The 24583-nt window shown below is 41.5% G+C and overlaps 1 long non-coding RNA gene and 1 pseudogene across 2 annotated transcripts; one reads left to right on the forward strand and one right to left on the reverse strand.

Moving 5' to 3' along the window:
• Window positions 1–384: 384 nt before the first annotated feature.
• On the reverse strand, window positions 385–12675 carry LOC101970875 (sulfotransferase 1C2-like; annotated as a pseudogene). Its single transcript, XR_013432884.1, has 7 exons — window positions 12505–12675; window positions 11971–12096; window positions 7626–7723; window positions 3257–3383; window positions 2668–2762; window positions 2363–2543; window positions 385–737 (listed from the first exon to the last, which is right to left on the reverse strand). The product of XR_013432884.1 is annotated as a sulfotransferase 1C2-like (transcript).
• A 5029-nt stretch (window positions 12676–17704) lies between these two features.
• Window positions 17705–21285, forward strand: LOC144373100 (uncharacterized). Its single transcript, XR_013432885.1, has 2 exons — window positions 17705–17859; window positions 20243–21285. It is a non-coding gene; the product is annotated as an uncharacterized LOC144373100 (long non-coding RNA).
• Window positions 21286–24583: the final 3298 nt, after the last annotated feature.

The raw sequence follows: 24583 nt of genomic DNA on the forward strand, positions 1-24583 counted from the left end.
ACTCTCCTACTCTTTCCTATATGGCCTAGCACCTTGTCCCTCTTCATCATGTTTTAGACTTCTGACATTCACTCTCTGGCCTTTCCTTTCATTCTCTGCTTACAATCAGGGTGCTCAGAATATATTTTCTCAGTTCTGGCAGCACCAGGGTTGTATCCCTTCCCATTATTTCTCTTCCCATTGTGACCAGGAAGAACCTCCGGATTGAGCCCAGACCAGTGTTCAACAAGTGGTCAGAGCAGACATCAGAATTTCATGTTGTTAGTATATATTTTATCTAATATTTGTGTATTTGTTCTCAAGATATTGTTATATTGCACCCTAGAAAATGGATACACTTCCCAAAAGAATGGGGATTATAAAAATTCTTGTAGTATTTAAGTGTTATATTTTTACCTAGTTTATTAAGATGTCTTATTCTTAGTTTGGAAAAAATAGAGGAGAAAATAGGCATTAGACATGATCCTTTTTGCAAAGCTGTGACATATGGTTCATAATTACAGAGATGGTTTGTACCACAATCATAAACATTTCCAATGTGCTTTCAGAGATGCATCTGGCTGTGGCTGAGGATTGAAGACAGCGTTTGTGTCCTTGTCTTCCAACTTTTTATTTACTACCTCCTCAGAGTTCCATGCAGAAGTTTATAGTGACTCCTTTCATCTTCTCCCTATATATTTCATCAAACTTTTCATTCTGGGCCACAGTGAAGTGGTTTTTCCAATCCCCCACAGTTCCTAGAAGATGGAAACCAGATAGGAGTTGTCATTCTCTTATGGACAGACTGAGTGGACCCAAGTTAATGAGTGGAGCACCCACATTAGGCTTGGCTGTCAGTAGCCCGACTCACCCAGTTACCCCTCAATGAACTCCGTTCCCTCTGCAGCTACCTGCTATGGGAAGCAGCCCTCTGAGGCTCAGTGCAGGAGGATGGGCTTCTAAATCTAATCATGACTGGTGCCAGGAGCTGGTGACCCAGAATGACCCAGCCCACCTACGGTAGAGTCACACAGTGGCACTACAGAGTCATAAAAACAAATGCACTATGGAAATACACCACATGGAGAAATCTCTAGATGTTATATTGACCAAAGGCCCCAGACATAAAAATGTGTACTGTGTGATTCCATATGTATGACATCAAGAATAAGTAAAACCAATCTACAGGATAGAGATTAGAATAGCACTTGTCTCTGCAGGTACATATTGATAAAAACAGGATATGAGAGGGTCCCTTCTGGAGTTATGAAAATGATATCTTGATTGGGGTGCTGGTTGTATGGCTACATATATTTTAAAAAGTATGTTAAACTGTATGCTTAAGATCTGAGAATTTTTTGTATTTAGATTATATATCAACATAAAAGAATTTGAAAATAGTTAGAAGGAGATACTATTTTTCACTAAGCAGTGATTAAAATAATTTCATATTAGAAAATGTTCTTTGTTCCACCAATGTCTCTTCTGAAAAATTATGTGACAGAAAAGTATCAGGAAATAACGACTATGCCCAAAAATTTTCATTGTAACATTATTCATAAAGATGAAAATTGAAGGCAATGATAACTTCCCTATCACTAGAAAAACAGATGGGTGAATTATGAATGTTTATTATGCCACTTTGATATTACAGAGGACTTCTAAAAGCAGTGAGGGGCTTGGATCTATATGCGTTGCCCTGAAGAGATGTTTCATATTCTGGTGGGCAAATTTGTATAGGATAAGTACATATGGTATATATATCTCTGTGTTTGTATGAGACAAAAGGAAGAGTGTGTATAGAAAGGTAGATATGTAAGGGCCTAAAGAAGGGCTATTTGCAAAATCACCATCAGCTATTTGAAAAGAAATGAAATCATTTGATTTGTTTCAGAAGCATCGAGTACTCTTTTAGATGGAAAGGGCAATGAAATAATTTCAGTAGAAACTATAATGTAAGTTAAAGTTACAATGGGCAGAGAGAGAGGAAATGGGTCAAGTTAAAGTTACAATGGGCAGAGAGAGAGGAAATGGGTCATGACAGAAGATATGCCTAATGTAGACAGTAGCTGAGCCTTTTAAGTGGTGGATTCATAGAGCAAAGAGTTGTGACCTCCTGCTGCTTAAGTCCCAGATCATTAGGTAGGTCCAGGAGTCTCTGTGAATTCTGGATCAATAGTTGCTCCTGCCTTTATTTATTTACAAGGTTGCATTTCCTTTGCTATTCACAGAGCTTTGTCTACTACAACAGGTTCAAGTGCCTAGCCTTATTAGAACCAGGTATCATGAATAGTCAGTACATGGCTTTGGAATTAGTGAAACCCAGTATCATCTTGGCAATGTTACCAGGCAGGCTCAGCATTTGTGACAAGGCCCCACAAACCTTTTCTCATGAAGGGGGAAATGGACTGGTCCAGGATGGATTTGGGAACTGTAGAACAATTTGTCATTGGATTCTCCTTCATTTTCTCAAATGATGTCTCTTGGACAATTTTATCCAGCACCGTTTCATCCAAGCTCTTTCCCATGAACTGTGCCACTTTCTGAATCTCATGTTTTGGGTCCTGTGGTGAGGGTGACATTGAATGGGATGGATGAGTTTCAGAAAGCCGTGATTCTTTCTCAGAAGTACAGCCCTGAACAGCTTCAAGTTTCTCTGTTCCTGGGTCTAAGTGTCTCTTTACTCACCTTCTTTATGTCCTCGTAGAAGAGGAAGAGAACCTGATATCTGTCTTTCTTCTGCCATCATCCTTTCACATGGTCAAACCAGGAGCCCCAACCCACTGTAACAGACACAAAGAGCAGCCTACATAGAAATGGCACAGAACCTTCTGAGGGTCAGGGTTTTTGTTGATTTGAAGTGTAAAGGGGACAGACTCTGCATCAAATACTTCCTAAGAGTCCCGATCTGTTTGATTTTGATGGTCATGTGGACTGGGTCGGGCTTGGGGTTATTTGTCCAAACATGCTACCCAAAGTGTATTCCTGTTGAGGATGCACAAACATGGTACCCTCACTGAGATCGCAATCCCTCTGGAATGAGGGTGCCTCAACAGAACCTGTGGCCCAGAACACCGACTTTCTAATCAGGTGGGAGATATTTACTGAGGGCTGTGGGTCTATAGTGGAAAAGCAGCCAAGCTGCTCTGCCTGGTCCCCATCTGGGGCAGGACTTACCTAAAGAGGCAAAGTTGTAGAGAATCAAATGTCATGTCTGATTCTCTTGAATCCGTCTCACTAGAATGGGGATACAGGTACACAAAGCATTTTCTTTTACCTTTTCCATCAATGGAGGTTTCAAAATACTCTTCCCAGGTTCTAGGGTCAGGTAGCACTTGATTCATCCTTTGGAAAGGGTAGTAGGAAACCATACAGTCTTTGGCATTTCGAGCTACATAAAGGAACTTTAGGGTAAGGAGACAGATGGGTGAAAAATGGTATAGAAATGGATTTTCACAAAGTCCACCTGGGTTGAGTCTTCCTGAGGCTGTCTACACACACCTGTTTAGCACTTCGGAGCTGGCAGTGTGGCTTTGTAACCTCTCACCACTCTCCGTGTATCTTTGCCAATTATACTCTGTTTTCAACCTGGTCCTATTAAGTCTTTAATTAGCTAACCTGATCCCCACTGGTGGCAGGGGGCTAAATCCTCCTTTAGAAAGGATGACCTGTCGTGTGACTAAAAAATGCCACATGCATGTAGATGAGCCTCTGACAAACTCATCTTGGTTTCCTGGTGAAACAGGATAGCTTCGTGGTTAGGGTCTGGACTGTGGAACAAGAAAAGAGTTACTGTCTTCCTTCTGGCCTCTCCAATTTATTATTTCTATCTCTAGTCACTTCAGCTCTGCCCCTACAAAGCGTCCCTTTATTTGTCACTTTGACCTCAAATTCAAACCTTCCTCTTCACAACTTTTCATTTAACCAACTTTTGTCTCATTATTATAAAATGAGAGAGGTAGGTAAATTCACATCAATTGTATCAGCCCCAAAGTGCCCTCTCAACTATCCACCCAGGACCCATGAACAGTTATTTCAGTGCTGTTCTGATTTTCACCGTAAAACAGTGGTTCATAATCAGGGATGATATTTTCCACCAGAGACATTTATCAATCACCAGAGACATTTTTAGTTGTGACACTGGTACAGTGATGCTGGCATCTAGTGAGTAAAGGTCAGGAATGCTGAACATCACTCTACCATACACAGGAGACAAAACTAAGATTTCATGTCACGCCAATCAGAATGGCAGCTATTATGAAGACAAACAACAATAAATGTTGGTGAGGATGTGGGGGAAAAGGCACACTCATACACTGCTGGTGGGACTGCAAATTGGTACAGCCAATAAGGAAAGCAGTATGGAGATTCCTTGGAAATCTGGGAATGGAACCACCATTTGACCTAACTATTCCTCTCTTTAGTCTATACCCAAAGGACTTAAAAACAGCATATTACAGGGACACAGCCACATCAATGTTTATAGCAGCACAACTCACAATAGCTAAATTGTGGAACCAACCTAGATGCCCTTCAGTAGTTGAATGGATGAAAAAAATGTGGCACTTATACACCATGGAATTTTCTCAGCAATAAAAGAGAATAAAATCATGGCATTTGCAGGTGGATAGAGTTGGAGGAGATAATGTTAAATCCCCAAAAAAACAAATGCTGAATGTTTTCTCTGATATAAGGAGGCTGACTCATAGTGGGGTAGGGAGGGGGAGCATAGGAGGAATAGACAAACTCAAGATAGGGCAGAGGGGTGGGAGGGGAAGGGAGGGTGCATGGAGTTAGAAATGATGGTGAAATGTGATGGTCATCATTATCCAAAGTGCAGGTATGAAGACAAAAATTGGTTTGAACATACTTTGTATACAACCAAAGATATCTAAAATCGTGCTCTATATGTGTAATATGAATTGTAGTGCATTCTGCTGTCATATATAAATTTTTAAAATTAATAAAAAATACATAGGAGAGATCTTCTGCTTCCACCCACATGAAAGAATTATCTGGCTCAAAATATCAGTAGTGCTATATTTATTCATATTAAACTATCTTTTATGTTCTCTATTCTGATACTTGGACATTTTGGAACCTTTCTGTTTTTAGAGGGAGTATCCTTTCTAGGAGTAGCTCATTCCTAGGTCTAGTAAATATACAGCCAACCAATCCAGAGCCCACAGTTCCACCTCCTCCTTTATGAAGCTCCCATACTCTGAACCACTGTCCACCTGCCCACTCAACACAGGGCAGGTACCAGACAATCAGACACAGCCCTATGCCCCAGAGTCTGCTGAAATTGTTCAAACCACCCAGCTCGAAGCCTGCCTACCTTGCATCTCCTGTCCCCATCCTGCAGAAACCACAATAATGGCTCTTGTACATATTTTTATCTCATCTCTCTGCATCCTGACTGACCTGGTGCTTCCCTATATGGCTCTATGTGGCATGCGGTACCTTCTGTTTCTAGGGAACTGTGAGCACAAAACACTCTTCATGACGGTCATTTCTGTGTCTGCATTACTTACCACATCACTTTAAACAAATCCCATTTGTCTTTTAAGCAAAAACAAAACAAAATTATAAAACAAGGGCTGAGATTGAGAAGCCCTGCTTTCCAAGTTGGTTACTCTGCCACTGTTGTCTAAGTACTATATCCGTCTTCTCCACCAATGAACACGTTTCTTAAAATATTAAAAAAGAAACACCTGAATTCTTAAGCTTTTAAACCTCAGTTGTCTTTCACTTCACTGTTCCTTGCGAGCTTGTGAATCTCTTCTCATATTTCTGACCTCCAGTCACAAGACTTCATCCCCTCTCCAAGTTCATGAATTTGGTATTCATCGGTATTTATACTGCATATTAGCCTATTTTGGGGTTTTAAATTTCAATAACTGACATATATTTCTTTAATAGTTCAGTTTCTAATTATATGTTATTCCTGTATTTTAATTTTGATTCAATCTTTCATTTCTTTATACAACCTATTCTTCCTTCCTTCCTCCTTCCCTTTTTTCTTCTTTCTTTGTCTCTCTCTCTTTTTTTCTTTCCAGTGGTGTAAATGAAACCAGAACTTTGTATGCTAGGAAAACACCCTAGTACTTCCCAGACCTCTTCTTTTATTTCTATAGGTGATAAATTGTTAAGTAAAGTTCTTGAGGTCTAACTCTGCTGCTTGTTATCTGTCTGTCTGTCTATCTATCTATCTATCACCTCTATCTCAATCTCAGTATCTTGGTTAATTCTGTGTTTTGTAATGTGGGATGGTGAGCTCAGTTGGGTATCTTGTGGGGCCTGGGCAGAAACTGTATTTTTCCAGACCATGTGCCTGCCAGGGATCCTAGGGAACACTGACAGTTATTATATGCCGATTTGACTTATTGTATTTTCTTGAATAGCATAAGGAAGGCCAATTTGAACCCCAAGTTTTGAGAGAGGAGGACAGTGGGCACACATTCTCAGGGGAGCTAAGAGCAGGCTCAAGACAGGCTCCCTGGGTTCTCCTTCACCGTCTCCACCCACCATTGAGGATTCGACCTTTCAGTATCCCAGTTATTCTCCTTATTCCTCTGGTTCCTGATATCCTTGGCTTTGGCATTGTGCATTTGCAGCCACCAAAATTTAAGTTTCTGGATTATCCAGGTCATCAAATTTCCCCAGACAGATCCAGGCCTAATTTAATTCTCTGAGTTTTATTTCCCTCTTCATTTTTAGAACTTAGGGACTTTCCTTACTTTTAAACCCATCTCAGTTGTACATTTAAAAAGGGAATTCTGCTATGTCCTGCAGCATTCATGGGTGGTATACAAATGTTTTTGTATACAAAACATCACTCTGGAAACAGAAGTTCTCACTCCTCACCCAGGTTTTCCAAAAGGAAGCCATGTCATTTGATGTGAGTCTGCCCCCTGCACTCCTGTCATCCTGAGATTGCCCTCTTAGTCATTCCCATCTGTTTCCACTTCTGAGAAAGCAGTGCCCCGTATTCAGTCTGTGCTCTTGCCTCCCCTTGGTACACAGTTCTCATCTTTTGCAGATCAGCAGACATGTTTTACTGCCCTATGCGGTGACAGAAATTCAACAGGCACTGATGTCCATGATAAATAAAGTCCCAGAATGAGTAAAACAAGGAGCGCAGGGCTGTGGCCAAGGGCCTCCTCAAGAGCACTCATGGCTCCCTCTATTCATCAACTTTCCCTTTTGAACAATCTGCAAGGCTTTTTATTATTCCTCTTTCCCTCTCCCCATGGCCCAGCCTGTGGCCCCTGTTCTCACTCTTCCCTTCACAGCAAGCCTTGCTCTTCAGAGCAGTGGATCCTCATGCCTCCCCATGTCTATTCTCTCTAGAAATTCAGTACAGCTTCTGCCTCCAGGTGTCTTGGAAACTGTCCACGGGAGTGCCCTTGTGGAAACTGTCCATGGGAGTGCCCTTGTAGAAACTGTCCACGGGAGTGCCCTTGTGGAAACTGTCCACTGAACATAGAACCTTGCATTTTCCCTTACTGTTGAGAAGCTGCCAACCCTTCAGAAGTAGAGGAGAGGTAAAGATGTGGAGGAGGAAGTTCTGACCTATGGTCCGGAGGCCTCACTCTGGGTGGGCTTCCTCTCCTCCTGCCACCAGGTGGCTGAACTTATCCTACCTTGCAGTTGTTTTCCCAGAACGATGGTGGCAACAACTGAGTAGGAAGGTGAGTTCTTAGTACCCGTGGAGCAGGCATCACATTGGCTTTTTCCACACCTTTAAAATAATTCAAGAGGATACATCTGTATGGTGTAAGCACAGTGAGGGGACCTTGTGTCTCAGGCTCTGTCCAGAATGTTTCATTATGCACTTATCTCTCTGTTGGTTTCTTGGCTTTCTTTTGGGATTTCATAGTCATTTACTGATATTACTTTCATTTTGAAGAATGACAACATGATGGCTATAAGGGAGCTTCAACTTAAGCTACTTCATTACTTCAAAGATAAGGAGATGGACCATTGTATTGTATTGAGATGGAGCCCACCAGGACCAGAGAGCAGGGCTCTCACCTTCCAGCCAGCTAGAGCCAACCATATGTGACTGGCCTATGCCAATCACTTTTTCCAACTCTAAAACCATAGACATTTCCTGGCATGTAAGTCATGAATTCTACTCTTTCGTTTATATCATTATTGGGTACTTGCTGTATGCGATATTGTGTTGAACTGAGGTTATGGGGAAAAGACAACAAATAAAGCAAACGTCTTCTTTCTAAGGAGTGTCAACTCTAGTGTAGCAATCAGAGGCTCAGGTAAATTGCCATGGAGAGCCAAAGGAGTCAGTGCTGAAAATCAAAATTGCTCCAAAGATCTGGAGTGAATCGATGTGCTTAGGTGACACAGTTGAACTTGGACCACTTGTATATGATGGGTGAAGATCCCTCTGCATGAAGGGTCAAGAATGCTGATTGCTGAGGGAGGGTATTTATAAAATAAAGAAATAAGAAATGACATAAAATAACCTGTCACTTTAAATGTGCAGCAGGGAGCTACACTTAGAAGTGGCTTCCACACAAACTCCCATCTTGCTGGCTGGTGTGAGTGCTGGCAGGGGGTCAGGTCTCTGTTCTAAGCCTGTAATCAAAGTGCCCTCAGCTGACTGAGGAGCTAGGCCTCTTCTCTCAGTGCCTGTTTTTCAAGGCTGGGCCTCATCGGGAAGGAAACTGTGGAGAAGAGGCCTCTCTGTGCCTCTTGTCCTTTGTTCTGGGCACACCTGTAAACTCTATTTTGCCTTCTAAAAAGTGTGGTGCTGGGAGTGTTGTTCTGGATGCCAACTTCCCTTCACCCTGTCAACCAGGCTCCTGGGAAGTCTTTAAGTGTTATGGGAATGGCTGTTCTACTGGCCCTGAGGAGGAGGGAGTCTCTCTGCTAGATCCCAGGAAAGAGCATGAGAACTGAGCCCTTCAACAGGGAGGGCCCGGTCTGGAGCTGACATCCGTGTGTGGACACCTTGAAGCATGCAGACCTAGTGCTTTCAAATCACGGCTGCTTTTGAGCCACTCCCATTGAGGAAGAGTTCTTCTTGGAAGCTTGACATGATCTCTCATCTCCACAGCTCTTCACATTTTCTCCCCAAACTTTCACTTTAGCATTAGCATTTACACTAACATTCTGATCATCTCAACTTTATTTATGGGAATCTCCAATGAGGTTTTAAGAAATTGGTATCACAGTTTCACATAACAACCATCTTAACCTTTTTGTGTGTGTGCCTTGGACTGAACCCAGGACTCGGGCATGCTAAGCACATGTTCTACCACTAAGCTATACTCCAAGCCCCATCTACACCATTTCTAAGTATACATTTCAGCGACTTTAAGTATGTTTGCATTGTTGTATGACTATGTATTTCCTGAACTTTTTTATTTTCCCAAACTGAATCTCTGTGCCCTTTCACACTAACTCCACAATTCTTCTCCAAGTCTCTGGCAACCACAATTCTGATTTCGGTCTCTTTGTATTTGACTACTTTAAGTATTCATATAAGTGGAATCACAGTATTTGCTCTTTTTCATTTGGCTTATTTCACTTAACACGTCTTCAGTGTTCTTCATGTTACAGCATACGTCAGAATTGTGTTTCGTCGTATGTATATACTACATTTTCTTTGTGCTTGCTTCTCTTGTTATTGTGACTCATGCTGCTATAAACTCTGTTTGAGTCCCTGTTTTCAATTCTTTTGGATATCTGCCTAAAAGTGACATTGCTGGATCATGCGGTACCAACATTTTTTTCTTTAAATAAGAGAGCATTCTGGTATTAAAAAGAAAATTGGAAAGCCACTTTTGGAGGCCATTAAATTCATACTTCTCAGTAAGGATTTTCTAACTTGCCTTGCCTTTCCTCAGCTCCTTTCTGGTCTCCTGCTCTAACTCTGCCCGTCTGTCCACATGGGTCCCCCTGCTCCAGGCTCCCTGTGTAGAGGACATGAGTCTTCCCTCCTGCTTTCATCCCTATTGAGGCCATGGAACCCATTTTCATCTAACTGGCAGGGAGCAGGGGACCCATGGAGTCAGTCATTTTTGGCCCTCATCATCTGCACTGAGGTCCTAGCCCTGGGATTTGAGCCATACATATATCCTGTGTCTTTATGAGAGAAGTAGTTCAGCTTGCATTGTGGAAATAGCCCCAGGGGGTACAACGTTAAGTAGCTAATAGTTAAATAGTTCTTGCCTTCAAGGAGCTTGGGGTCTGGCAGAAGAGAGAGGCAAGAGTCAACAAGGACAGTGACAGCTGATCATTCTGGTCCCTCCAGGAGTGCAGTTTGGCCATGCTCCCCTCATTCTGCCCAGAGCACTCCGTGCTCACCTCTGACTCACCCACTGATTGTGGTGTACGTATTGTCTGCATTTTTCTCTTCCATGGAACCATGACTTATTGAGGGCCAGTGGATGCAAGATGTCTGATGAGCAGTCCGGGGCCTGTAGTGAGTGTGGAACTGAGTGGGCTACTCCTAGATTTCACCTATATGTAGTTCACACACCCACATGCGTGCACATTTTCTCAGTCTTTCCAAATGTATTCCTGTTGGACTCTATGCTTTTGGTGTGGAATGTCTTTGTACCTGGGATTTGGTCAGAGGGTGCAAGGGCCCTAGGAAGGAGATGGACTAGCTTGTTCATGGCACAGTGGTGCCCATCCACTCCAGAGGTTTTGACCCTGGACTCACGTGCATGAGTCGGTGTCATCCACTACCCTCCTCCTCTAGGGGCACACCTCACCTCTGTGGGCAGAGACTGTCTATCCTGGAATAACCACGGCATGGATGAGTCTCCACTGAGTACCCCTCTGTCAGTGGCTGGGAAGAAAGAAAACCTGAGACTGTTTGTTCCTCCTTGGACTCAGGGCACCTTGATTCATAAAGAACCATCTTGGCTTCCATATGACATGCCAAACTGGGGACTGGTTACCCGGCTTCTTCAAAATCCTACAGCTGCTGGGATGACCTGAGGGAGGCTCTGTCTTGTTTTTTTCTGACTTAGTGATGGGACATTGTGCTCCTCACTGGCAAGAAACCTCATTAGAAATCTTGCTCAGGATTTTCTCTCTTTTTAATCTCCCAATTGTCAGAGATTAAACAATGTTGACGGGGGGGCAGGATGTAGAAACAATATAAGAATTTGGGCTTGGTTGGTCCAAGGACCAAATGGCACCCTGGGGCAAGTGATTTATCCTGGAGAGGTAGCTGTCAACAATACTTTACCATGAGATACCTTGACAGGCACTGTTTCAAGCTTTTTACATATATTAACTCACTTAGTCCTCACAACTAATTGAGGTAGGTGCTATTCTGTGGCTATTTTGTAGCTGAGTAAATTATAGAGAAAGGTTAAATAACTTGCTAAAAGTCATGGGATAAGTGACATAGCCAGGATTTGAACCCCAGTTGTCTAGATTTACCCTGCTGTGGAGTCATAATCAGAGACAAAGAAAAATGGAAGATCTTGATGGCACATGGAATGAATCCCAGTTAGGCAAACAGAGGTTAGCCTGTGTATGGAGTTGGCACTCCACAGATAATTAAGAGATGGAGAACATCAGGCATTGAATTGCAAAGCCAGTGTCACCTACATAGGAACTTAGATCCAGAAGGACCTCAAGGGTATTTTGGCTTGCAGATACACCTGGACAAGGTTACAAGTTCTTATGCATATCAAACAAGACCAGGAAATTCATTTCTTAAGGCAGTGGAAAGGTTTATCAGACCACCATCAACAGTTTTCTAAGAACTCCAGATCTCCATGCTAGAGTTACACTGCTTCATTTTCATAGCTTTATTTATTTGTGTTCCCAAGTTTCTATTACATGGATCTCTGTAATGCTCAGCTTTGGGAAGTGTCTGTCTCTGTCTCTGTCTCTGTCTCTGTCTCTCTCTCTCTCTCTCTCTCTCTCTGTGTGTGTGTGTGTGTGTGTGTGTGTGTGTGTGTATCTGTGAACTCTCTGGAACTCACCATAGGGACTCACCGGAGGGCTAGGGAGGCCGAGCCCACTCAATGAAAGGGTGGCGGTGTTGGATGATGGCTCGCTGGCACTTCTCCACATCTGCATCCTGTTCAATCATGTCCACAATTTCCTGAATCCACGTTGTCCCTGAGAGTCAGAAGAGAAAGGCAAGAAGCAGAAAACGTTTAGATAATCTTCTTGAAGCTGCTGAGGGAAAGGATGAAGGGACATGGAGTCTGTTCTTGGCTTCAACCTCCTCTGGGTCCAGGATCCTGTTTGCCATGAGAGATGGACGTCCATGCGGGACAGACTTTGGGTCTCTACTTGGCGTGGAGCAGCAAAGGAAAAGCTCACAAACACCCAAGAGCAGGGCATGGCGGAGCGCAGCAGGTGGGGCCTCCAGCACTGATATGCTGCAGCCCCGTCCGAGAATCCAGGGATGCCAGGCATCCAAGCCTAAGCCCCCTCCTAGAACAGCAAGGAGCGCGACTTCTGTCCTGGGGCATACTGACTTAGCAGGGTGAAGTCTCTGCTGTTGCCCTACCCTACAATCACTTGCTTTAGGGTAAGTACAGATGAGAAGATCGTCCGGTTGGCCTCAAAGTTCTGGATCTGGCTCCAGTTGTCTACAGTGGTACTCTGCAGGGGGATCCCTGCCACCTCTTTCAGTTGTGACTGTTTCTTCAAATTCGAGGTTGGGGCCATAGTATCTTGCGGTGGAGAGTCCTTATGGGAAAAGAAAATAGCTTTCTTTAAAAAAAACTGGTGGTGGGGCTGGAGATGTGGCTCAAGCGGTATCCCGCTCGCCTGGCATGCGTGCAGCCCGGGTTCGATCCTCAGCACCACATACAAGGATGTTGTGCCTGCTGAAAACTAAAAAATAAAAGATTAAAATTCTCTCTCTCTCTCTTTAAAAAAACTGGTGGTAAAATACACATAACATGAAATTGAGCATTTTAACCATTTTTAATTATATAATTCAGTAGCATTAATTACTTTCACATTGTTGTGCACTCATCACTACTACCCACCTCTTGAACATTTTCTTTTTCTTAAATGGAAATACTGTACTCATTCATCACTAACTCCTCATTCTCCATTCTTCAGCCACTGAAAACCACCATTCTTTGTTCTGTTTCCACAAACACTAGTTGTTTTACTTAAGTAAAATCATATAGTATTTGCCTTTTTGTGAGTGGCCTGTTTAACTTAGCTTAATAGTTTTATGATTAATCCATGTTGTGTAATGTTGCAGGACTTCCTTCCTTTTTGAAGCTGAATGATATTCTTTGCTCTTGTGCTGTATTTGATTATCATTAATTCATCTATGGAAGCTTGGGTTGTTTCTACCTTTTGATTATTGTGATTGATGCTGCTATGAAGATGGATATATAAATATCTCTTTGAGTTCCCATTATTCATACTTTGGGGTAAATACATAGAAATGTAATTCCCCAAATTAAACATTATATGTTTAATTTTGGGAAAAACCTATTGCACCATGTTCCACAGTGGCTATATCACTTCACGTTCTCACATGCAGTACACAGGCTCCAATTTCTCTATATTATCACCAACACAAGATGTTTTCTGGGTTTTTAAAAATAGCTGTCCTGATGAGGATGAGGTTTTATTTCATTGTGGTTTTGATTTGCATATCCCTAATGACTAATGACGTTGTACGTATTCTCATGAGCTAAGTGTTTATTTCTTTGTAGAAATGTCTTTTCAAAGTCTTTGTTCATCTTTGCATTTGTTGTTGTTGTTTTGAAAAAAGTTGCATTAAAAATAAGGCTTTTAAAAGCACAAAAGGAGGAAGACAGAAGTAGTGGGCCACTGTTACTCTTGGGATTTCAGGAGATATTTATTAATACTACTATTAATGAGATGATAATAGTCAAAACCCAGCACGTATCAAACACTTTGATTTGTCATGTGTTAGGCTAAATGCCTGTATAAATTAGTTCTCAGTTCTTGCATAATGTGAGTGACAGAACTTTGGAGATTAAAGGGTCCTCACAGAAAATGTAATAGTAAATGATTGTTGGAAATTCAATAACAGAAGCTGGTTCCATGATTCCATAGAGTGGGTGGGGGAACTGGCAGCCCAGCTTGGCCAAACCTAGCTTTCAAATGGCCTTGCCCTCCCAGAGAGAGAAACCCCATAGCACAGTTTACATCACGAAATGAAAGACAATTGGACAGTGTGTGCCTCTCAGTAGAAGACACATGACCTATGAAGTGGTCCTACCACATACATGGAACCCAAATCAGTAAGCAAATATCGGTTTAAAGGAAATTCATATTAAAATATATCACGACAATGAAATGAAAATGTAAGTCAATATATAAGACCAATAATCAATAAATGGAATTGCTTCAGATTTAAAAAACTTCTGCACAACAGAGAAAACAATTAAGAACACAAAGAGAGGAGAAAATCTTTGCTAGCTACTCTTCCAACAGGAGTTTATTATGCAGAATATAGGTAGAACTCAAAAAACACCAAACCCAAATCAAACAACCCAATCAATAGACAAATAATTAATTAAAAGATATTTTTCAAAAGAAGAAATGCAAATGGACAAAAACTATATGAAAATAATGTTCAATATCCTTAGTATTTAAGGAAATGCAAATCAAAACTACAGTCCAATTAGAATGATAATCATCAAAAATATAAATAATAATACATGCTGTTGAGGTTGTGAGGAAAAAAGTATAGTTATATATTGTAGACGGGACTGTGAATGAGTACAACCACTTTGGAAATCAGTATGGAGAATCCTCAAAAGGCTGGGAATGGACTCACTCTATGACCAAGCTACTCTACTTAAAATAAGTAAGATCAGCATGTTATAGCAATACCTCCATACAAATGTGTATAGCAGCACACTTTACAAGCCAAGTTATGGAACCAGTCAGGTACCTGTCAATAGATGAATGGATAAAGAAAAAGTGATCTATCTATCTATCCATCCATCTGTCTATTCACACACACACACACACACACACACACACACACACACACACACATAAATACAATTGAGTTTTGCTTAACCATAAATGAAAATGACATTATATCATTTGCTGGTAAATGGGTAGAACTGGAGAACATCTAGCTGAGGGGAAAAAGCCAGACTCAGAAAGTTAAGGATCAAAAATTCTCTCTTACATGTAAAATATAGAGAAAAATAAGCAATTAAAGAAGGGAGAATCTCATGAAAATAGAAGGGAGTACAGTGGAATAGAGGAAGGAAAGTTAGGAAAGGGGAGGAGGGATGGGAAAGGGGAGTAACAGCAGAATAAAATTGATCCAACCATGTCATGTGCACATATGAATCTATCAAAATGAATCTCACTTTTATGTATAATTCTAATGCACCAATTAAAATAAATTAATTAAAAATGTAAACCACATGAAAGTCTACAGGACAATAATAAAATTACTTCAAATAAATGACAAGACAGTTGAAAAAAATAAAGAGGAGTCAGTATATTTTTTAAAACCACCTAAAAATACATATTAAAGAAAAGACATGCACAGGAATGTTCACTTAGGTGATTAGATTTTGAAGAAACTAAAGAAGGGAGCAGAGGATGTAGTTCAGTGGTATAACACTTGTCTAGTTTGCAGGAGACCCCAGGTTTAACCTCCAACACTGCACAAGAGGAAAACAATAATAAAAAAGGAAATAAAATAGAACTTTAAAAAAGGAAGTGATTATCTTAAGTGTCAAGACAGTGGCTACTTCTAAAAAGTTAGAGGACAGAGAAAATGGGGGCTTCTTTTTAAGTTGGCAGGTTTTTAGAATATACTGTCCTGGGTGCCAGATACAAGGATGTTGGCTTTATCATCATGTATTAAACTGTGCATTACTGTATTAGAATAGAAATCTAGATAGTGTCATGGGAAGGGACTGGCACATCAGACAGAGAAGCAGGTGAGGGCTTCATTAGTCAGCTTCTGTTTTTATTATTAACTACCTAAGTTAGGTTACTTATAAAGAGGTTTGTTTAGCTTACAGCTCTGGAGGCTGAAGTCCAAACAACACTGGACAGGCTCTTGCAAAGGTCCACTTTGGTGTAACATATCATAGGGGAAGTAGGTGTCTATTTCCTTGTGTGGTCTCTCTACCTCTCTGAAATTTGATTGGGGGGACTCCATGCTACAACCCTGAACTAATCTGATTACTTCGCAAAGGCCCTGCCTCTAAACACTATAGTAAGATAAAGTTTCCACCTTTTTAATATTATACATCATAGTGTGGAGACCAAACTCCTGCATGAGTTGGGGGTGGAGGTGAAGATTAGGGGACACACCACATTCAAACTTTATCAAAGGATCAGAGGAACAAGGGAGCAAGGTTTCTTCATGTTAAATAATTTCTAGAGCTTAGAGCTTTAGGGTGGGGAGTGTATAGAAGTGAGCATGGATGATGTTACCAGGGCCTTTCAGGTATGCTTTTATTCTAAGGGCAATAAGAGGTCACCAAATAGGGGGAAGCTGGAGACTGCCCAAGGTGACATGTTGCACTTTAGAAAGGTCACACTGGGTGGGGGACTGGGAGAACTGGACTGGAGCCCAGTGGGACAGTTCTGCAGCAATTAAGATGGAGTTGGTGATCGTATCTTTGCTGAGTACTGTGGCAGAGGGGACAAGAAGAAGTCAGCAGACTTAAGAGACCTTTGGGAGGTAGAATCAATGTCCCTTAATGATTAAATGTGAGGGGAAGGGGCGGCGGGGGAAAGTCAAGCTTGTGAACAGATTTCTGATTCGGGTAGCTGGGGAGTCAGAGAATTTGTTGCGAGTGGGAGCCCTGGAGGGGAGCAGTTTTTGCACGGCTAAGTTCAGTTTGAGGGGGAATCTGAGCTGCCTGTGGGTCCTCTGTATCTGGAACCCTTAGGCAGGTGTGAAGGTGGGTCCAGAGCTCTGGTCTGGTCAACACATTGTCCAACCCTGCTGAGAAAACCGTGAGTGAGGCAGGTGCTGAGGGCTGAGGTGTGCGAGGAGAGCGTGGGAGTCGAGAGGCACTTAGTTCTTAACTGCATTTGACTTATGAATTATGACTTTATATGATGAAATGGCCGTAGGCATTCAGTAGGAATCCTACTTTGAATTTCGAATGTGAATAATTTCCCAGGATTACAGTGTGTGGTAAAATCCTCTCCTGATGCTGGACAATGGCAAAGAGCCACAAGTCCCAGCCACCCCATGATCACAAGAGGAATCAGCTACACTCCACAGTGTGCTGTGTGGCTGAGCTAGGATGGGTGGGAGGTAGGTTCTATCAATGCATTTTCATCTATCACATTTTCAATTTATGATAGACTTATCAAGATATAACCCCATCATAAGTCAGCATCTGTGTATGGAAGGTACCTGGAGCTCAACAGGCCACAGTATGCAGGGTGCTGAGAAAAACAGCTGTCTGGGACTAGGGAAGTTAAAGATGGGGCTGTCTAATGTGCTCTCATCCCCATGGCCCTACTGTGTGGAGGCAGTCACAGGGCGCGGTGGAACCTGACTGAAGCTCAGGAAAGGAGGCTCAGCAGGAGTGTGGAGAGAGCTGGGTAGTGCTGGGGCCTGACTGAAGCTCAGGAAAGGAGGCTCAGCAGGAGTGTGGAGAGAGCTGGGTAGTGCTGGGGAGCAGAGGGCCGTGCCATGGAAGGGATTCCAGGCCCTTTTCACCTTCCCTCAGATCCTTGCTAGCTGTAGAAGCACTGTTAGAGGAGAGAAGATTTCAGGGAGAAAGTTTAGGGAGTAGTCACCTGAATTCTAGATTGAACAGTTTGACTGGTACCTATCACACACACCTTTCATGCCATTGTTTTCAGTTTCCTTAGGACCTGGCTGAGTTAACCTATTTGGTAACACCTACATGGCACAAGATGAAAAAGTACAATGAGGTAAGTACAGCATTTCTTTTGAGCCATATTCTTACCTTCAAGCTCCAGGAGAGTCAGCAGCCTTGAGACCTGAGCAAGGGTCAGTAGGCCCAGGAATCACATTCCAAGGAAAAGGGTGGTGTTCCCTGGCTATGGCAATCACAGAGGCTCAAATTTCCTCTGTGCTGCCGCTGAATGGCCTTCAGCAGGTAGAGGCACTTGGGGAGGCTCTCCTGTTGGTGTGGTACACTGCAGTCATTACTGAAAGAGTCTGGCTGCATAGGAGAAAACCCCGCTGCCACCTGCCCGACAAAGAATCGCCTTTCATTGTTCAGCGTTCACTTAACTGTGGCCTTGACTGCTCTGCAATCAGCTGTCTTGAGCTGAAAACTCAAGGCTGTCTGGAGGAATGTATGGCAGCAAGCACACCCCTCCTTGTTTCCTATGACCTCCCAGTGACTGCACCTGTGGGTGCCCACAGTTCTTCAGCAGAAGCCAGCACTGCATGGCTCTGCTCCTCCCCCCAGGGCTCTCAGACTGGCAGAGGATCCACAATGGGCAGGGCATGGGGTGTACCCAGGCTATGCTTCAGAGAAAACAGTCGCATGGCCTCCAGGTCCTCTCCTTTCTAGGCAGGGTCTGTGTCTGCCTGAGCACCCAGCCCTTGTTAATCATTTAAACTAGCAGCCCAAATTGATTTATCTGACTCTCTCCTCCCGCTTCATTACTGATGATGCCATGATGTGCCAAATCAACAGATCACCAGCCACCCAGTTTTATCATCATTTCCTAACCTGAATCCCCTTCTTTTCCTTTTAGCTAAACATAAAGGGGGCTTAAAACCTGTGTGAAGAGCGGGTTTACAGGATGCTAGTCCATTATTTTCAGTTTTGCTAGCTTACCAAGTAAATCTTTTTCCTTGCCCCAATAATTTGTCCTCAAGTCATTGGGCTCTTTTATAAGTGGTGAGTAAATAGACTTGGGTTCATTAATGGGGGAACTGCAAGAGCTACAAATAAGTTCCTGCTCCTTTGGTGATTTCTTTAGCCCAAGGTTCCCTTTCTGAATCTATAAAATGTAGGAAATGGGGCTAGGATTGTGGCTCTGCAGTGGAGCGCTTGCTTAGCACGGGCGGGACCCGGGTACGATCCTCAGCACCACATAAAAAATAAAGGCATTCTGTTGTGTCCATCTACACCTAAAAAAAATATAGGAAATGGTGATTGCCTCCAATTGTTGTTTTAAGCTTAAAAACAATAATGAAAACATCTTTCCTAGCCCATGCTGCTTACAAATATTGGTTTTCCTTTTCTTTCTCCTTGAACAGTATTCATCAACACCTATATGCAGAAAAGACACAGCAAAAGTCTAGAGTTTATATATGCATTTATTTAACCTTGCCTTATCTTTTAAAAGGCATGCAGTTATGAAGACAGACTATATTTTAGTGACCTAGGCTACCTGGAAAATCAGACTGGCCATGCATTAAATACTCACTGACTGCTACTCTTCCGTCAAGTCCCAACCTTGTTCTGACCTAGTGATTTCTTTCTGGAATTTAAGTGTAACTGAGAGAAGGATTTAGGATTAAAAGAAAGATACACCAAGTCTCAAAGGTGCACGGATTCTCACATCTGTGAGCCATTGCAATGCTGAATGCACTCAGGAATAGTTGTGATTCTTTACAACATGCCCTTGGCACTCATCCTTGTAAAATGAGGGAAACTGTCAAGCACAGGAAAAACTTATGCAGAATTATGTCCTTGTCCCCTGGCTCCACCTTTAGTCCATCCCCTAGCATAGGCCTCCTATAAATATTTATACCCCACTCCAATAGATTGCTTATTTCCCTCTGGAGATAGCCTGCAGTCTCTTTTGGATGTGTATTCTTTGCTTTACCCCAAAGACACCTCTCTTGAGATTGCCCCCATTCTCCCTTGAATGTGTATCTATTTTCCTAAATAAACCTTTGTCTATAAATTTATTTGGCATGTGCTGAAATTCTTTTCCATTATGTATGCCTCTGGTGCTAAGTAAGGTTCCCCCTCCCCTCTAGAAATCCTTGCACTCTTCCAGAGAATCACCTAGCTGCCTGTCCTGCCAAAGTTTTACATCTTTGACCTTGTACTGACATCAGACATCACTTTTCCTCTCCTTTTCCAAAGGGGATTTTGTTTGTTTAATTGCAATCTATTTTTTTCTACTTTCTTCCCAATTCTCTTATTCCAGTGCTGTCAACACTCGACCTCATTTGATTGACTCCAAAGTTCTTAGGGCTAACTCATGATCTTTCTCTGCAGTTCAAATACCTCATGTCCAATTGTGTAGGTGTCTGCAATACCAGAGCCACCTGCATGTATGCCACCCCTCTCTTACCTCATTCCCTTGCCCCATTTCCTTCCAGGTCATGGGGCTGCCATCTTTCACACCTGAAGCATTACCTTGGATTCCTTGACCTATCTAACAATATCTTTTATCATCGCATGTTTATTGAGGACAACTGCAAATAAGAAATAAACCATATAAAGAACTCAAAATGCTTAACACCAATAAAACCCCACAAATAACCCAATCACTAAATAGACTAAGGAACTGAACACATACTACACAGAAGAAGAAATATAATCGATCAACAAATATATGAAAAAATATTCAACATCTCTAGCAATTACAGAAATGCAAACCAAAACTACATTGAGATTTCATCTCTCTCCAGTGAGAATGGCAATATCAAGAATATAAGCATCAATAAAGTTGATGAGGATGTGGGAGAAAAGGTAAACTCATACATTGCTGGTGGGGCTGCAAATTGGTGTAATTTGGGAAAGCAGTATGGAGATTCCTCAGAAAACTTGGAATGGAACCATCATTTGACCCAGCTATCCCACTCCTTGGTTTATACCCAAAAGACTTAAGATCAGCCTACTACAATGATACAGCCACATCCATGTTTATAGCAGCTCAGTTTCCAACAGCTAAACTATTGAACCAACCTAGATGGCCTTCAACAGATGAATGAATAAAGAAACTGTGGTGTATATACAGAATAGAATATTCCTCCATCTTAAAGAACAACAAAATTATAGCATTTGCAGATAAATGGATGGAGCTGGAGAATATTATTCTAAGCAAAATAAGCCAATCCCAAAGAACTAAAAGCCAAATATTTTCTCTGCTATGTGGATGTTAATTCACAATAAGGGAGGAGGCTCTAGGGAAAAATAGAGCTACTTTGGATTAGACAGATAGAAGTGAAAGGAGGGATGGGGTATGGGTGTAGAAATGAAAGTAGAATGAATTGGACATTATTACCCTATGTGCATATATGATTGCATGACCAGTGCAAATGTATGTCATGTGCAATCAGAAAAATGAGAAGTTAAACTCCATTTATGTATCATGTGTCAAAATGCATTCTACTGTAATGTATTACTAATTAAAACAAAATTTAAAAATAAAATAAACCCATAGTTTTTAAAATCCCAGAATTTATAGTTTTAAGTACAGCTCTGGTTGCTCCCTCTGCATTCATATCAGTGAACTGGGATATTGCAAAACCTTCTATCAGCTCTCCTTTTCCCCAGTCTCTTTCCTCTGGTCTTTACTGTGTTCATCATATAAATTAGCTCAGTCCAGAGCAGTTACCTCTCATCCTGTATGGCCCAAAGTCATAATTAATTCAAGGTCTTCTTTAATATGACACCATCCATGGCTGAACTTAGTGTTCCCTGGAGTCATCTTATAATTTCCTACCTCTTTGCTTCAGTCCTGTTATTCTCCCTATCCAAAATATTCTTAATCAAATTTTATAGAGTCAAAAGTATCAGCTTTAAAATGAAATTTTACTTGAAGCCTTTCTCAGATTCTATCTGAAAGTAAACTGTGCTATGAACTAGCTCTTATTTTTTTAAGAAGTCAGTTTTATTGAGGTCTAATTCACTTCACCCATTTAAAATAGTTTTAGTTGTAAAACTAAAACTAGTGTAACCATCACTACAATCAACTTTAGAGCATTTTTGTAATCCCACAAAGAAACTCTGGTGCTGGTGGTGCAGCTCAGTGGTATAGCACTTGCCTAGCATGCTTGAAGGCCTGGGTTCCATCCCAAGCACCAACACACAAAGTGAGGAGGAGGAGGAGGAAGATAGGAGGAGAATAAGAAAGGGGAGTGGGAGGAGTAGCAGGAGGAAGTGGCAGAAACCCTGCACCATTTAATGGTTACCCTTCATTGCCCCTATTCATCAGCGTTAGGTAGCCACTAATTTATTTTGTATATCAATTGGACTCGTTTACTGTGAATATTTTATGCATACAAATATAAGTGAAATCATACAGTATGTAGCCTACAAATGCTATTACTTGAATGTGTCCCCCAAAGTTTATGTGTTTGAAATGTAATCCCCAGTGCAACAGTTTTGAGAGGCGCGATCTTTAAGAAGTGATGAAGTCTCAGTAAGTTGTTATCACAACACTATTGTGTATTGTGAAAGTAAAGTTCATCCCCTCTTTCTCTCTCACATCATGTGATGCCTTCTGCCATGTTATCCCACAACAGGAAAGTCCTCTCCAGTTGTGAGCCCTCAAACTTAGATTTCCATACCTCCAGAGCCATAAAAATATATCTCTATTCTTTATAAATTGCTAGTCTCAAATATTCTGTAATACTAGAACAAAATAGAATAAGATAGCATGCGTAATTTGCCTTTCTTTAATAGCAATTTGCTCTTTTATTTTAAAGAGAAAATCAACTAACTGCCCAATGCCCTCAGTTTTCTTAGATATGCTATTAAAACTTAGGTGGGACTAGATTTAGGTCTCTCTCTCTCTCTCTCTCTCTCTCTCTCTCTCTCTCTCTCTTTCTCTCTTCCCCTCTTCCCTGGCTATCATGAAATGAGCAGTTTCTTCCACCATACACTCCTGATAAAATGTATTAATGTATTGGTTCACTCCAACCCAATAGATTATGGATTGAAAGCTCTGAAACTGAGGCAATATAGCCTTTTCTCTTTTAAAGTTAATTTATCTCAATTATTTTGTTATAATAATGGGAAAAAAGACTAGCACACTGGGTCCTGTACCTTGGGACTAGACCTTCAGTCTGTATTTCTGCAGGCAAAGGCACCTGGTACTTTCATATATCACATATATCTTTGAAACTCTGCAAAAGCCTGAAGGAACTTCAGGCCACATCCTTAAAACATTTATAATTCACCTTTTCCTCTAGGGAAATTATTCTCTTATCCTTGGGTCTCATATTTTAAGTGTTAAGGATAATTTAATTGTTTGGGGTATGGAGTGGTATTATTTGTGTGTGTGTCTATGGTTCTGAGCATTGAACCCAGGGTCTCATGCATGTAGCCTACCACTGAGCTACAATCCCAGCTCATTATCACTTTAAAGGAAAACAATTTTTTGTTAAAAAAGGTCATCTGGAATTTATTCAGATTTATCTTTTATGTGACTCACAATCCCACCCACATTTCAAAATTAATAGCATATTTTATATTCAATATTTAAATACATTTTATCTTTAGGACTAACTCAAAGAAAAGCTACAAATACATTCTTCGTCTGACTGTCTCTCTGATTACTTACAGTTGGTATTTAACAGCAAGCAGTGAGTCACTAGGTGAGGAAGTTGGGGTCCAGATCCTGGTTTTTCCGAGAGGGCCTTTAAGGAGGGCCCTCCTTCAGGGTAACTGGGTGTGCCCTGACCCAAGATTAACTGGCAGCATGGGAAACCAGTCACCAAGAGTATGACCACATCTTGGCAAAGCAGGGCTCGTACATGGCTATAGCTTTCTTCCTCAAGAACTGATGTGTTTCCTATCGCCCTATCAGGACTCTGATTAATGAGTTTACTTTTGCCTACACCTAGGTGCAGAGTCAGGGTTAGATTTCTGTCCTTTGGGAACAAGTATACACATGCTGAATTCATTTTCCAAAGTGGGAGGAACTGATTGCATGGGTGCAGTGGAAATCAGGCCAGAGTGAGAGGACAGTGTACTCCCTGCACTTCCTGCCAGAGAGTTCATGGGGCCCACTGGGTAGGGCTATTCGTTTAGACATTTGTTCCAGGAACCATGTTTCAGTTATGGAAATCCAGAAGGTAAGTGAAAGCAGGTAAGGAAAGGCCAGGGATTCCATAAAAAAGACGAAGATGATCCCAAGAGACTCTCAAAATAAAAGAGAAAAAAACAAAGCATATTGACTACTATCGTTCACTCATTCAGCATTAGTTGATCATCAGCATTGTGGTAGGCACTGAAAACACAAAGAAATACGAATTTTGTAAGATCTTTGTTGACTTCTGGAATCTGGGAACCTAAGAAATTGTTACTGCTCTCTAAAAATCTTATCAAAAAGTGGCCTGTGACCTGTTCAGTCTCAGGGACAGGTAGAAATTCTAAAGTGAAAGGCCATTGGAGTCCTGACCAGAGAGAGAATCAGGAGGTATAAGCAGAGGTGACTGCTCTGTAGAAGAGAAAGAAGTAGACAGAGTTCTGAGGGTCCTGTGAGAAGAAGGAATAAGGTACAGGGCAAGCCTGTGCTTTCTGTTTCTAATTTTTCACATCTACTTTTCTACTTTTTCAATCTCTAAGTGGCAATCATAGTTTTCTTTCTAAAAATCTTCAAAGTCTTTGCCCTGTACATAGAAGGGATTTTAGTTCATTTTATGTTTCTATAACAAAATATCCAATACTGGACAATGGATAAAGAATGAAATTTTATTCAGCTCACAGTT

The sequence above is a fragment of the Ictidomys tridecemlineatus genome, unplaced genomic scaffold (genome assembly GCF_052094955.1).
Source record: "Ictidomys tridecemlineatus isolate mIctTri1 unplaced genomic scaffold, mIctTri1.hap1 Scaffold_233, whole genome shotgun sequence".
NCBI lineage: Eukaryota > Metazoa > Chordata > Mammalia > Rodentia > Sciuridae > Ictidomys > Ictidomys tridecemlineatus.